This window comes from Tupaia chinensis, unplaced genomic scaffold, assembly GCF_000334495.1.
Source record: "Tupaia chinensis unplaced genomic scaffold, TupChi_1.0 Scaffold150006_1, whole genome shotgun sequence".
NCBI lineage: Eukaryota > Metazoa > Chordata > Mammalia > Scandentia > Tupaiidae > Tupaia > Tupaia belangeri.
The window spans coordinates 3,447,125-3,464,050 of NW_006209847.1; the positions used below are offsets into that span (position 1 = coordinate 3,447,125).

General features: G+C 40.7%; 1 pseudogene; it reads left to right on the top strand.

Annotated features, from left to right (window-relative positions):
• The first annotated feature begins 7,503 nt into the window (after positions 1-7,503).
• LOC102488152 (60S ribosomal protein L7a pseudogene) lies at positions 7,504-8,288 on the top strand (annotated as a pseudogene).
• The last annotated feature ends 8,638 nt before the right edge of the window (positions 8,289-16,926 follow it).

Here is a 16,926-nt window from a genome sequence, read left to right on the forward strand (position 1 = left end):
AAGAGAATGGAGGAGAAGGGATTGCGGCGTGGCCATCCCCTCTGGGGGGTGATTTCTCACTTTCTATCTCTCTATCTCTCTCTGTCTTTCTGGTGAGCACACACATCCAATAAGGGGGGGAAAAAAAAACTCTCCAAAAAAGAGAAAAAAAGATAAAGTTCATTTAAAAAGGGAATTAAAATACAAGATTATTTTAGTGCAAAAATATTAACTCTATGCATAGTTTATTCATAGTATGCATTTTCATGAAATGTTTGAAGACCTCTTATATGAGTAAAAAATGTTAAGTATTAAGTTTGACTCATATTCAGCCTAATAAAACAGGGGAGGGTCATTCTTCCATTCATTCACAAATATTTAGGCATGATTTTCTCTGGATGGAGAAAAGTTGCTGAGGTGCCATACTAATGGAACTTTCTGGAAATCCACCCTGGCATGCCAGAGAAAGCCATCCACAGGGAGATGTCATGCCCGGAAATTTGTTGCAAAACTGCACAAGGGGCTGTCAGGGAGAGCTGCTGGACACTGTCAGTTGCCAGGTACTAAAGGAACTGAGCACTAGAGGAGCCATTCACTAAGAAGCCAATGCTGGAGAAGTCGCACTTTGCAGGAACTGAGTAATGAAGGAAGGCACTGCCATAGCAAGGTAGAAGCCACACATAGAACAGGAGTCTGCCAAGAGAGCACTCTGAAACCAGAAGGAAAAAACACATTCTCCTCCAATCTTCCTCTGGTGCCCTCTGTTGACAAAGGTTAACACCAAGACAGCTAGCAAAGGAGGAATATTTTAAGGGTCTTCATTTTCATAGAGTAGGCAATGATGGGTGGATTTGAACCTAAGAGGCAATAAATCACTGGCATACCAATTGTTTTTCTTTTTTCTTTTTTTTTCTTTTTTTTATATTTTTTAGGGGACTAGCAGTCAGCGTAATGGCTATGTTGCAACACTCCCATGTAGTCGACCGTTGTTCGAGTCCCGGACCTGGAGGCTTAAAACTCATGCCGGGTGCTTGTGCATGCGTGCCCAAGATCCCAAGAGGAGAATGGAGGAGAAGGATTTCCAGCATGGCCTCCCTCCTTGGGGGATGATTTCTCGCTTTCTGTCTCTCTGTCTCTCTCTTTCTGGTGAGTGCACAAGCCCTATAGCAAAAACCTCTCTTTAAGGCTTTTGCTGTTAGGGCACATGCACTTGCCAAGGAGAGACAGATAGAGGGAAAGTAAGAAATCACTCCCCATAAGGGATGGACCTCAGTTGTTCTTATCTGGATACAATATTCACAGCATAAACTGTGGATAAACTACAATAGTATACTTCTCTAAATGTTGCTACTTTCTAATGAACGGTACTTTTATTCTCAAAAATACAACATTATAAATTAGTATAAAGTTTCAGGCTATGAAAAATAAAGCTCAGTTCAACTATTCTGAAAATTATACACTTAGAAATGCCTGAATGTCTACCTACGGTATTGAAGAATTCCTTTATTTAAAAAATGCCTATGGTCCAACCAGTGGAGTGGAAATTAAGGCAGCTGGATTAAACATGACTGACTTTGTGGTTCAAGTCCCAGACCCAGTGGCTTGAAAAACACCAGATGCATGTGCATGTGTGCCCAAATCCCAAGAGGAGAATAGAGGAGAACGGTTTGTGCATGGCCATCCCTCCTGGGAGGTGATTTCTCACTTTCTGTCTCTCTCTCTGTCTTTCTGGTGAGTGCATGTGCCCTATATCAAAAAAAAAAAAAAAAAAATCTCAAAAAAAAAAAAAAAGAAAGAAAGAAATTCCATCTAATTTCACCTATTCAATTTACAAAAACTAAAATGAACTTTCTAGATTGTATGGCCCTTTGATTCATTTTATATTATCAACATTTTTCATACCTAGACCTGATAGGACACAAATTGTTTTTTCTACTTTTTAAAATAGATGTGAGCCACAGAGGAGCATAGCTCTTCCTTGGCAAGAGGATTCTGAAGTTTTCTCTAAGCCAATTCAATTCTCAACACAAGATCCAAGAAACAAGACCATAATCGAACCCAGGTGTTAGACTAATTATTCATTTGACCATAAATGAGGAAAAGAGAAATATTAATCCTTGATGCAAGTTGTTGTGTTATTACAGAATCCATCATAATGAAGTAATGACCCCACTTTGCTCAGAGGTGAACTGTACAAACGGTACTGTATTGACTGAATGTTAATGAGTTGTGGTGAGGCAGCAGGTAAGCGGAGGTGGCAGAAGGAAGCTATTGTGATAGGCAGATAATTACAATGAAAGTCATGTCTTGGGTAATGAGCGGGATTCACATCACATCTTCTCATTCACATCACAATTTCCTCAGTGCTGTGTATAGTAATCTGTGGGATTATTTGACAGCAAGGTGACATTTGGACTTTGGAACAAATGTTTCTCATAGCAAGCACAATTACCCATGGATATTGTGATATGCAATTAGACAGAGTCATGTTGGATAATTTAGATTTTTTTAATGTATAAATACTGGGTATGTTGTTCATTAGCCCATGAAATTCTTCAGTCCTGGTATATAGCCCTTTTGATCTAAATGCCTTGGTCATATGCAAATTGATGCATCCTGAAATGTTTTATTTGCCTAGTATTTAAATCAAAAACTTTCAAAATGTTAACTATTGGGACCAGCAGGTGGTGTGGAGGTTAAGGGTGCTGGACTCCCACATGGTCAACCGTGGTTCAAGCCCCGGGCCTGGCAGCTTGCTTTCTCACTGTCCCTCTCTCTCTCTTACTCTGTTCCTCTCTGGTCAAATTAAAATAAATAAATAAATAAAGTTAAATAAAATAAGTCTTTAGAGAAAATGTTAACTATAGGAAAACACTGGGAGCTAAAGCTAACATCTGTGATGAATCAGATCTTTACTGAATGCAGACACTGTTTCAAGGGATATTATCTGGCTTATATTCGGTCTAAACCTATGTAACCAAAAAATCCATATTGTAAAGGAATTTCATTATCGTGTAATCTGTACTATGCTAGAAATATGAATGAATTCTTATGAGTTTCATTGTTTTACTTAAATTCACTGAAGTATCAGTAATGCACCAAAATAAGTATGTGAAAGACAGAAAAACTCCTTTGATATTTTTTTTCCTTTTTTTCTTTTTAGAGAAATTTTTCCTACAGGGCACATGTACTCACCAGAGACACAGAGAGAAACAGAGAGAGAGGAAGTAAGAAACCACCCCCTGAGGAGGATGGCCACATCGCAATCCCTTCTCCTCCATTCCTTTTAGGATTTTGGACACAAATGCACATGCCCCCAGCATGAGTTTCAAGCCTCCAGAATTCAAACCACAGTTGATCATGTGGGAGTCCAGCACCTTAACCACTATACCACATGCCAGCCCCTCCTTCAATATCTTTGTGTTATTACAAAATCCATCATAGTGAAGTAATGACCCCACTTTGCTCAGAGGTGAACTGTACAAATGGTACTGTATTTGAATCTGAATTTGGTGTCCTATCAGGTCTAAGTATGAAAGATAGGCTTTGCCAAGTTCAGGAAGAGAAACCTTTCCCTGGAGAATGTGTGTGTATGGCGGGGGGGGAGGGTATATGTCTGTCCGCCTATAGCCATCTCTCAATTAACTGCACATAAAATGGCATAGTTTCACACTCATTTCCCCTGCCATCATTCAGAACCACCCTGTTCCCTCCTTATAGTGTATTCAGAAGAAACTGGTATGTTCTAACTTTAACTCAAACAAAACAGAATTGTGTAGAGAAGTCTAAAATAAATTATTTGCTATATATCATAATCACATAAATTATTTTTAAGACAAGACCTCACCATATCACAATCCTCTGCCTTAGCTTCTCAAGGGGGATACAGTCACACGCCACTAGAATGGCTGTTTTCTAGACAGAGTGTCACGGTGTTGCCCCGGCCAGCCTTGAGCTTGCCATCCTCCTGCCTCAGCTTCCTGAGTCTGAGATTACAGGCCTGCACCACTGCACCTGGCCTTTATGTTGGACCAAGAATGAAAATTGGACCTTGCATGTGGTCCCAGCACACAGAGCACAGATTTTGGCAGCACGTGCCACCACAGATAGGACATAATCGAACATTTAACAATCAACAATCTACTTTCTTTTTTAATTTGTCAGAGGACACACGTGCTCACCAGACAGAGTGAACTCCTTGAACACCCTCTGGGGGGATGATCACGCCACAATCCCTTCTCCTTGCTACTCCTTTTGAAATCTTGGTCAAGCTTGTGCACATGCCCAGTGTGTTTCTCAAGCTGTTGGGTCCAGAACTCAAACCACACAATGTTGCGTGTGGGACCCAGGCACCTTACCCACCACACTACCAGCCGGCCCAGAGTTCTCATTTTTCATTCCACATACAAGGGAAGCAAAAGTCATTACAACTGAAAATAAGTCACTAGCAAACTAGTCATCTACAAAAGTAGTTCCCACCTCAAACTTCCCTTGTGGCTGGGGTCATTCCCTCCTTGCCCCTCGAATCAGAATCTCCATCTTCTCTCCTGACTGTCCAGTGATTCCGGCCTGGTTGTCCCCAACAACTAACCTGTTAGCCCATGTATCTGCATCCCAATCAGTAGTCAAGGTTACATTTTTAGGTCTACAAGGCTTTCAAAATGGATATTCAGCAATATTAATCCTCAACTAAAATTGTTCCTTCTACCAACCACATGGAAAGTGAAAGTTCTGGTAAAAATATAAAATGCAGTCATTTTTTATTGGAATCAGCTGCTCAGATTTTTATCTATAGCAGATTGTTTCTAAATTCATGTGTTTAAAGTAAGGAGAGAAAAAAATTGGATTTATAGTCATTTCTGCAAGTAAATAGTTCATGTCCACCTTGACACCCTCTTTGAGGCCTCAAGTTCTTCAGCCTCTAGGTAATTGAAAAGAAAAAAAATTGAATGAATGTGTTATCATTACTTATTGGGTCACTAAAGAGTTTGTCCAGGTAAAACATCTTCTAGGAGCCCACAGACCATTGTTCCAGTAGGGTTTCCTACAGGGAAGGACATGAGGTACTCTACCAGTCTCTCTCACACAGGTCTCTATCTGGCAGAGGGCACACGCACTCACCAAAGAGACAGAGAGGGAGAAAGCACTCTCCAATGGGGCGTGAGGTGTGGTCATGCCACAATCCATACACCTTCATTTCTCCATCCATTGGGATTTGGGGAATGCATATACCGGAACTGTGGGAGACAATGTGGGATCTGTTCCCTTAACCACTAGGCTGCAGGCTGGCCCCTCACTACCATCTTCTAATATCAAAAGAAGAGGCAAGTGTGTTCCGTGAGTCAGAAGAAACAGAACTTTGTTTAGAGGGGCATTGCCCCTGACCTTTGCACACCACTAGAATTCTTGACTCAATGATATGAAGAAATTATTCACTACTTTTCACTAACACAATCCATTCTGATCAGACTTCATTTACTCCTTATTCATTTTTCATATTTTTTGAGAGGTTTTTGCTATAGGGCGCGTGCGCTCGTCAGACAGACAGAGAGAGACAGAGAGACAGAAAGCAAGAAATCATCCCCCGGGGGGATGGCCACACCGCAATCCCTTCTCCTTCATTCTCCTCTCAGGATCTTGGGCACGCACGCACACACCCCTGGCATAAGTTTAAGCCACCGGGCCCGGGACTCGAACTACGGTCTACTACGTGGGAGTCCAGTGACATAGCCACTACGCTAACTGCTGGTCCCCACTCCTTATTCATTTTTAATAATCTTGGGGACCAGCAGGTGGAGTGGTGGTTAAGGTGCTAGACACCCCACATGGTTGACCATGGTTCAAGTCCTGGACCTGGTGGCTTGGTTTTCTCTGTCTCTCTCTCTCTCTCTCTCTCTTTCTCCCTCTGGTAAAATTTAAAAAACAAAAATCAATTAATAAATAAATAAATAAATAATGATAATAATAAATAATCTTTTTAACTTAAAAACATTTTGTTAAAGAAAAATCTTTTTATGTAAAAAAATTAAAAGCTGATTCAAGTCCTAGTTTAAAGATATCTTGGGGGAAGAGGGTGCAGAACCTGCTTCTTTGCCAAGGGCACTTTGGTTGCTATTTTCTATTTCAAGAAAGGGTATATTTCCATGTCTTAGCAGTTAGACAAGCATAAATGAATAAATTAGCATTTGCCTACATTCAAATTGTATAACCTAAACTACTGGACAGCTGACTCCAATTGATTTATTATTGCTCGCAGTAATTGTTTGCCAACTAAAGCCAGATGTTAAGATAAATGATGATGCTAACCACAAAGATGATGCCTCAGTGCCCTGGTTTTTGAGCTCACAATTCTTTCTATGGTCCATGATTAAGGACTGGTTGATAAAGGTTGAATATTCCTTATCTGAAGTGCCTGGGACAAGAAATGTTTTGAATTTCAGATTTTTTTTTTTAGATTTTTGAAATATTTACATATACATAATGATATATCTTGAGAATGGGACTCAAGTCTAAATACAAAATTCATTTATGATTCATATACAGTTTATGCACTAGTCTGAACATAATTATACACCATTTTTGTTTTACAGAGTTTTTACTGCAATCTTTCATATGACGTCAGGTGTAGAATTTTCCACTAATGGTGTCATATCAGTGCTCAAGAGATTCAGATTTCAGATCATTTAAAATTTTGGATTTTCAAATTGAGGATGCTCAATCTGCACTAATCTTCTGCTGCATGTTTTAGTAAATCTATTTGGTGTACATAGTCTATTCTGAACCATTGATTCAACTCAATTTATTCATAGGTGGCAAAATTGGGGACTTTTAAAAGTTATTTTATTTATTATTATTATTAATTTTTAATTTAACCAGAAAGAGAGAGAAATAAGAAAGCAAGCTGCCAGGTCCAGGACTTGAACCACAGTTGGCCACATGGGAGTCCACAGCCTCAACCACCACACCACCTGCCAGTTCAAAATTGTGTTTTAACTCTTGCTTATTTCATTATCCAAAGGCCAAGTACATCTGCATATACCTCACTGTCACCCAGAAGTCTCAGTGACTGAGGTAAAATTCATGATCGTTCACACTGCCCCCACCCCACTATGTACAACAATCCCAGTGACCTAAATATTTATGTGTTTTGGTCAACACTTCCCATTTTCATTGATACTTTGCTTTATTTTTCTTTCTAGTAATTTTGAAGGTTATTCCTCGCAGCCCTCTTATCGTTAGTAGGAGGGGACATGTGACTGGTTCTGGCCAATAAAAGGTGAAAAGTGACTGTGTCAGTTGTAGGCTGAGGCCGTGGCAAGTGCCTCTGCAAGCACCTCAGCCTCTCCCCCGTTTCTTTCTGGTCCTGCTGAGGCAGAGACATCCTAGACAGTAGAACCACAGCCAGTCTAGTCTGAGTGAGTACGTGGGGCAGACAAAATGATCTTTAAATCTAAAAAGATGACAAGAGGAAAAAAGGAACATTTCTATTAATAAAAGTTTCACTCTCTTCTCCAGTAGCTCAAGATGCCAAAGAGAAAGAAGGCCAAGGGAAAGAACGTGGCTCCGGCTCCTGCTGTCATGAAGAAGCAGGAGGCTAAGAAGGTGGTCAATCTCTTGTTTGAGAAAAGGCCTAAGAATTTTGGCATCAAACAGGATGACATCCAGCCCAAAAGGGACCTCACCCACCTTGTCAAATGGCCCCGCCACCTCAGGCTGCAACCGGCAGAGGGCCATCCTCTACAAGCGGCTGAAAGTGCCTCCTGCGATTAACCAGCTCACCCAGGCCCTGGACCGCCAGACAGCTACTGAGCTGCTCAAGCTGGCCAAGTACGGGCCGGAGACAAAGCAGGAGAAGCAGCACCTGCTGGCCTGGGCTGAGAAGCTGCCAGCAAGGGGGATGTCCCCACTAAGAGGCCGCCAGTCCTCTGGGCAGAGGTCAACACTGTCACCACCTTGGTGGAGAACAAGAAGGCTCAGCTGGTGGTGACTGCACGTGATGTGGGCCCCATCGAGCTGGGCGTCTTCCTGCCTGCCCTGTGTGGGAAGATGGCAGTTCCCTATGCAGGGGAAGGCCGGATTGGGGCGCCTGGTCCACAGGAAAACTGCACCACTGTCGCCTTCACACAGGTTAACTCCAAGTACAGAGGTGCCCTGGCTAAGCGGTGGAAGCCATCAGAACCAATTACAATGACAGATATGATAAGATCCCCCGTCACTGGGGAGGCAACATCCTGGGCCCCAAACCTGTGACTCGTATTGCCAAGCTGGAAAAGGCAAAGGCAAAAGAACCCGCCACCAAACTGGGTTAAATGTACGCTGCTGAGTTTTCTGTACATACAAGTAATAAAGTGCTCTCCTTCAGCAATAAATAAATAAGTAAATAATAAAACGAAAGGTTCAACACAGCAAGAAGATATAACGCTTATAAACATTTATGTACTTAATGACGGACCATTAAAATATATGAAGCAAAAACAAAATTAAAGGAAGAAATAGTTCTACAATAATAGCTAGAGAGTTCAATACCCTCCTTTCTGCGGGTACCCAGACAGAAGATAAGTAAGAAAATAGAGGACTTAACTCAAGAAACCAGCTAGATCACACAGACTTTACAAAGCACTCTGCTACACAAGAGCAAACATATTCTTCTCGATGCATACACATGGGACATTTTCAGGATGGACCATTTGTTAGGCCACAGAATAAGTCTCAATAGATTTAAAAAAATAGATCTGGGGCCAGCAGATGGTATCATGGTTACGTCGCTGGTCTCCACATAGCAGACAGCAGTTCAAGTCCCGGAGCAAGTGGCTTGAAACTCATGCTGGGCACATGTGCGTGCATGTCCAAGATCCCAGGAGAATAGAGGAGAAAGGATTGCAGAGTGGCTATCCTCCCTGGGGAGTGATTTCTCACTTTCTCTCTCACTGTCTCTCTCTCTCTCTTTCTCTCTCTCTAGCGAGTGCATACATCCTAAGGCAAAAAACCTCTAAAAAATTTTTTTGACTTAAAAAAAAGATAGATATCATACAAAGTATCTTCTCTAATCATCTTGGATAAAGTTAGAAGTCAATAACAGAAGTAAAATTGGGAAATTCACAAAATAGTGGTGTTGGGGCCAGTAGGTGGCATGGTGGTTAAGGTGGCTGGACTCCCACATGGCTGACCATGGTTTAAGTCCTGGACTGGGCAGCTTGCTTTCTCAATTTCCTTCTCTCTGTCTCTCTCTGGTCAACGTCAATAAAAAAAAATTAATAAATAAATAATGACAATGAATAAAATTTAAAAAACAGCAACAACAACAAAATAGTGGTGTTTAAATAATGCATACTTAACAACAAATGGATCGAGGACTCACAAAAGAAATAGAACACTTACAGATACATGGAAAACTACATACCAAAACCCCTGGGACACAGTGAAAGCACTGCTCAAATAGAACTTATAAACAAATTTTAAAAAAACAAAAGATATCTCAAATTAACCACCTAACTTTACTACTTAAAGAACTAGAGAAAAAAAGAACAAATAAACCCAAAGTTAGCAGAAAGAAGAAAATAATAACGATTATAGCAGAGATGTATTCCATTTATTCAATGGTAAAAGACCAAAAACTTTAACTCTATAATCAGAAACAAAGCAAGGCAAGGATGCCCACATTTGCCACTTTTATCCAACATGGTAAAAAGTTCTAGCTGGAGCAATTGGGGAAGAAAAAGAAATAAAAGTCACTCAAACTGGAATGAAGAAGTAAAATCATATCTGTTTACAGATACCAAAACTTTTAAGTGTAGAAAACCCTAAAGACTTCACAAAAACAACTACCTTAATAAACTAGAACTAATAAACTCAAAAAGTAGTGAGATACAAAGTCAACATAAAAATTAGTTGCATTTCTATACACTAACAAAGAATAATCTGAAAGGAAATTAAGAAAACAATTTCACTTACAATAGCATCAAAAAAGAAATGCATAAGGATTAACCAAAGAAGCCAACCTCTGGTGTGGTGGTTAAGGCAGCTGGATCTCACGTGGCCAACTGCAGTTTGAGTCCTGAGCCTGGCAGTTCAAAAACACACGCCAGGACATATGCGTATGTGGTCAAAATCCTGAAAGGAGGGAGAAATGGAAGAGAAGGGATTGTAGCATGACCATGGGAGGTACTATCTCATTCTCTCTCTCTCTCTCTCTATCGATCTATCTATCTATCTCTTACAGGCATCTTGCCCTCTAGCAAAATTCAAAGGAAAAAAATTAACCAAAGAATTGAAATATTTATACAACAAAACTAGAGAAGACATAAATAAATAGAAGTACATCCTATGGTCTTGGGTTGGAAGGCTTAATATTAAAATGTCTATACTACCAAAGCAACCTACCAATTTAATGCAAGCCTTATCAAAACCTCAATGAAGTTTCTTGGAGAGTAGAAAAACTCATCCTAAATTCACATGGAATCTCAGGGGACCCAAAATAGCCAAAATAATCCTAGAAAACAATGCCAGAAAATTCACACTTCTGATTCCAAAAGTTACTACAAAACCACAGTAATCAAAATAGTGTAGCAGTGACATATAGACCACGGTAACAGAATTAAGAACCCAGAAATTAACCCTCCCAAATACAGGATTTTTAAGAAGGATGTCAAGACCGTTCAGTGGGGTGTCGACTTGACTGGACTAATGAATACCTAGAAGCCCAATAAAACATTATTCTGAGTGTGCCAGTGAGCGTGTTTCCAGAGTAAAGTAGGTGAGGAGGATCCCTCTTCAATGTAAGCAATCACCAGACATTCAACCACTCACCAGAGAAACAAATAAGAAAGGTGAACTAGAAGGTGAACTGGTCTCTTTGGAGAGAGCAAGATAGACTTTCTTCTGCTGCCTTCGGCATCAGAACTGAAGGCTCTCCAGTGGCCTCCCAGGTTACTAGGCTTTGGTCATGAACTGAAAGTTACTTCATTAGCTTCCCTGCCTCTGGGACCTTCACATCTCGACTGAGCCATGTTACCAGCAACCCAGAATCTCTAGTTTATCAATGCCTGTTGTGGGACTTCTCAGCCACCATAACCACATGAGGCAATTCTCCCAATAAATTCCTCTTATAGATCTATATATGTCTTATTGATTCTGTCTCTCTAGAGAACGCTGATTAATAAAATTGGGAAAAGACTATCTTTTCAACAAATAGCATTAGAAAAACTATATAGTTACCTGCAAAAGAATCATGTAGGACCTTTACCTAACACCATATACGAAAATTAACTCAAAAGAGATCAAAGACCCAAATGTAAGGCCTAAAATAAAAAACTCTTAGAAGAAAACATATGGCAAAAATTTCAGGACATTAGATTTGACAATGAATTCTTGTCTATGACATCAAAAGCACAGAAAACAAAATTAAAGTAGAAAAATTGGAGCCAGCAGGTGGCATAATGATTAAGACACTGGACTCCCACATTGCTGACCACAGTTCAAGTCCCAGATCCAATGGCTTGAAAATCATGCCAAGTGCATGTTCATCCATGCCCAAAATCCTAGGAGGAGAATGGAGAAGAAGGGATTGTGGCATGACCATCCCCTCTGGGGAGTGATCTCTCACTTTCCCTCACTCTCTATTTCTGTCTCTCTCCCCTAAGTGAGCACACATGCCCTATGGCTTCTCTCTCTCTCTCTTTCTCTCTCTCTCTCTCTCTGTCTCTCTGTCTCTCTCCCCTCAGGGAGCGCACATGCCCTATGGCAAAAACCTAAAAGAAAAAAGTAGACAAATCAGTCTTTGTATATCAAAAGACACTATTAACACAGCAAAAAGGCAGCCCACCGAATAAGAGAAAATAATTGCAAATCACACATCTAACAAGGGATTAATACCCAGAATAAATATAGAACTCCTAAAACATAATAACAACAACAACAAAAACCCACCTGATTCAAAAATGAGCGGAAGTTCAGTCACAGTGACTCAGCAGTAATGCAATGCTTCTCAATGCTGAAGGCACATGAAATTCCAGGTTTGTGTCCTGAGGTCTCCCTATACACACTGGCTATGCATGCACATGCCCGCAGTCCTGGCTGGCTAAGGCTGGGGGGGGGTCATAGCATGAAGATTATATTAAGTGGCACTCTCTTCCTCTCTCTCTCTCTCTCTCTCTCTCTCTCTCTCCTTCTGTCTCACTTTATCTTCAAAGAAATACATAAACTAGCTTAAAAAGAAAAAGAAAACTGGCTCCCACTACTTAAAGAAGAAGATGGGCCAGCCAGGTAGCATGGTTAAGGCGACTGGCTCCACATGGCCAAGTGTGTAAAGCATTATTAGTTCATAATAAAGCATTATTAGTTCAAGTCCCAGTTTCAGTGGCTTGGAGGCTCAGAAAATATCCTGGGTGCATGTGTACCCCAAGTCCTGAGAAGAGAATGGAGCAAAGGAGATTGAAGCATGGCCATTCCCCCTGGGGTTGATTTCTCACTCTCTTTCTCTCTGTCTCTCTCGCTCTCTCTCTCTCTCTCTCTCTCTCTCTCTCTTTCTCTCTGTCTCTCTCTCTCTTTCTCTCATCTCTCTCTCTTGAAAGCACACAGACCCCACAGTAAAAATTAAAAACAAACAAAAAACAGTGAGCAAACTATTTCAACAGACTTTTCTCTAAAGAAAACATACAAATAGCCAATAAGCACATGAAAAAAATGCACATCATTAATCATTAGAAAAATACAAATCAAAGCTATAATGAGATATCACCTCACACCCATTAGGATAGCTGCTATCAAAACACACACACACTCTCTCTCTCTCACACACACACACACACACACACACACACACCTGTTAGCAAGGATGTGGGCATTGGAACCTTGTGCACTGCATCGTTCAGCACCTGAACCCTGGACCATCCCATGTGGCTCCAGCATCACGTAGCAGCACCTCACCACCTGCACTCTGGGGGCTGAGCCAAGGCAAAGTTTAGTAGCTGCTAATATCCATATAAAATACTAGCCACAGAGGAAAGATGGAATCATAATAGTTGCATCTATTCATATTTCAACCAGTGAGATTTCATAATCTATAACAATCAACTAAATTGTCAATACAAAATTTATTGTCCTAGTAATGTATTACAATCCACTAAATTGTCAATACAAAATTTATTGTCCTAAATGCAATTACACTGTTAGCACTGTTAAGCCTTGGGATATTTATGATTTAAACATTTAGACAAATAAAAATGTTTAAAATATTATAAAATTAAAAGATTTAGTTAAGGAATCTGCAACATCTATGAATATACCATTGGGTTTGCCCAAAAGCTGTAACACCAGTCCCAAAATAAATCTTCAAATCTGAAGTAGCTATAATAATGTTCCAACTGATAATTTTATATTATCATAAAATCAGGAGAGAAGTAACTAGTTTCTAGGATAATAAGAAAAATGTTAGTAATAAAGCATTATTAGAAAATATGGAGCAACATTCAGTTACCATGGGTCTTGTTTTTAGATCAATAATTTGATAAAAATTCATGTGTCCCATTCTATTTATTTTTAAAAGAGATAACCTACCACAGGAAAATGCCTCTAGGTCTATGTGTAGTGCCTTAGAAATAAAAATTTATTATCAAAGCATGACTAGAGCCTCAAATCATCCAAAGAGCTCCTCCTACCGTCTTTCCAATACATAAATGGAGTCTAAAGAGAGGAATTTTAACTTAAGAACCAGAGCATGACAAATCCAGGGGCAGATAAGAAAACAGTTCATGCCCCTGACTCAGAGCTAGATTTCTGATTCCTTGAACAGGATGAGTCAGGAGTCAAACTCTGACATGAGCAAAGCTTCTAGGTTCATTTCCAGGGTCTTCTCACCCTTAAGCTGCTTTATCCAGAAACTGGGGGTCACTTGCAACTTCACAGGAGCTTTGCATAATCACATCTTAACGCAAAGAAATGTGACTCTAATAAGAAAATACCAGGCGTGTGACCCAACCCTGGTGGTGCAAGAGTACCACAAAGCTCTGCAATCCTGGAAGCCATATGGAAGACCAGGGCTCAGTGCCCAGGTTGGCCTGTATACACCAGGTGCACATTCATGACTGATCCTGGCTGGCTGGGAAGCCTAGGAAGGACGATGGCGTGAGACACTGTTGAGGGTACTGGTCTTTTTCTCTTTCTTTTTCTCTCTGTCTCTTTCCCATAACATAAAGAAATAAACTTTTTTTTAAAATAAAGAATGTAGCAGGCATATGACAGAGTAGAGGAAGAGAATTTTAGAATAAGGCACCTCTCCCACTATCCCCAAACACTCCTTGAAGGACAGTCTCAGCATACAAAACATCTTGAAGAAGAAGTGAAGTAAAAGGTATAATTCAGGCATAAAACCATTATTTTTAATAGTAAGTTACTAATAATAAGTTTTTAACATAGAATTAATTGTTTAATTGATCTCTGACATTTTTGGTAGATAGGCAATAGATTTTCCTTCTCAATCTATAGGCCTGAGTGTACATACCTAAACCACAAACAGCAATCAATAAATGGGTTCAGTAATAAGGGTTAGAAGGTCACATGCCAAATTTGCACGTGGAAGTGAGAAACTAGGGATGAAAAAGAGTATATGAATGGGGACTTTTTCCTTCCTACTTGATATAATTCTGTATTATTTAATTATTAAAACATGTTTTTATGTATAGTTTATAAAACTATTTGTTAAAGGGTCATCTAAAATATTATTATTATCTGTGATGCATTTACCTATCTAGATAGTAATCCATATTCTTTTCTTTTTTTTTTAAAGAGAAATATTTACTATAGGGAGCATGTGCTCACCAGAGAGACAGAAAGCGAGAAATCAACCCCCGGGGGGATGGCCACACCACAATCCCTTCTCCTCCATTCTCCCCTTGGGATTTTGGGCACGCACACACATGCACCTGGCGTGAATTTTAAGCCACCAGGTACGGGACTTGAACCGTGGTTGACCAACCACATGAGAGTCCAGCAACATAACCATTATGGCATCAGCTGGTCCTGGTAGTAATCCGTATTCTTATATTTGTCATTTTATTCAAACATTTTACAGACTAGATCCTTTGGGATACCAGTCCCAAGATCAGGCAATGCCAGAATTTCAGACAATCCTTATAATAGCAAACATTTATGGAGGGTTGACTATGTGCTAGGCATAGTCTCGAGAGCTTTTTCAGACCTATCTCATTTAATCTTCACCCAGTTATGTCAGGACTAGAATTTCATCCACTCCTCCAATGAGGAAACGAGGCAGAGAGCGGTTAAGTAAATTGCCCGAGATCGCTCAGCTGACACAGATGAAACCAGCATTGTGGCATCAAGTTGCTCACTAAATCACTATGCTGTTTTGCCTCCTAAAAGGGAAGGAAAAAGAAAAACTCCCAACCTCTGGAGGGTTACTAATCTAGTTAGGAAAGTAGGAAGTAACACAATCCTCTGTGCTAAATGGTCTGATAAAGGTACACATGAAGGAAAAACAAAGATGAAAATTCAGTTCGGTGTGGCCAGGAGGGTGCGGAAAGAACATCTCCCAAAGGAAAGCCCCAGCAAAGCCAAGAGCTGCCGGAAGGAACATTTTCCAAAGGAAAGCCCCAGCAAAGCCAAGAGCTGGTCTCATCACACAGCTAAAGGGAGGGGAGAGTAAAGAACACTAGGTTTCCTAGGCGCTGGGTAAGTACTTTACACAGACTCGCACTCCACCCCCAGTACAGCCCTGTGCAATATGTGGCCACGTCCCCACTGGCTAATCAAGAGACTGATGCCCCAGAAGTGAAACCACTTTCTGCAGTGTGGAGTTGTCAGGTGCCAGTGCTAAGATAGGAATCTTCAACTAACTCAGAGGCCCTTGTTCTTTCTACTTCCCAAAGCACTCCAACACACACATACCCGGCGGGGGTGGGTGGGGGGGGGACAAGTGAGAGAAACAGCTAAAAGACACACATTAAAGACATCCTGGAACATAAATCTCCTTGCTCTCAAAGAGCCCAGTTAAATTAAACAAGCAAGAAGCCATTGGCCTAAGGCTGTCTTGATACTTTGAGTTTCTAATTAATGAACTGCCACCTAATTAGTACTTAATCAGACTAAAAATCTAATGTAAAGGTGGATCCCCTGGCCAAGTGGTTAAGGGAACTGGATCCCACAAGGTCAACCAAGGTTCTAATCCCAGCCCTGGTGGCTTGAAAAACAAGTTGGGTGTGTGTGTGAGTGCCCCAAATCCCAATAGGATGGAGAAGTAAAGAACAAAGGATTGCAACATGAGGACATGCTCCATTGGTGAGGGGAGGGTGTTTTTGCTTTCTCTCTCTCTCTCTCTCTGTCTCTCTACCTCTCTGTTTGGCAAGCATACTTACTCCCTGGCAATTAAAAAAAAAAAAATACTAACTAATGGGGACCAGTAGTTGGTGTAATGGCTGTGTCGCTGGACTCCCATGTAGTCAACCGCAGTTCAAGTCCCGGACTCGGTGGCTTAAACTCACGCCAAGTGCATGTGCGTGCGTGCCCAAGATCCCAAGAAGAGAATGGAGAAGGAATTGTGGCATGGCCATCCCCCCTAGGGGGGTGATTTCTCACTTTCTGTCTCTCTGTTTCTCTCTGTCTTTCTGGTGAGCACATACGCCCTATAGCAAAAAACTCTCAAAAAATAAATTAATTAATTTAATAACGAACTTAGGCATATTACGAACATCACAGTCTCAGCAGTCACAGGCTGCCAAGCGATCGGACCATGTCCAAATAAGGCACACACAGAGCAGTAACCAAACAAGCTCCTTCTGCACTTCACCTTTCTTATTGTCTGTAAATACCTTCCATACGAGCTTCGTGGAGCTCTCTGAATCTTTTCGGGTTCTGAGTACACTCCATTCATGACTTGTTCTTTGCTCAAATAAGTCTACTAAATTTAGGTTGTCAAAGGCCTTTCTTTTAACAGAC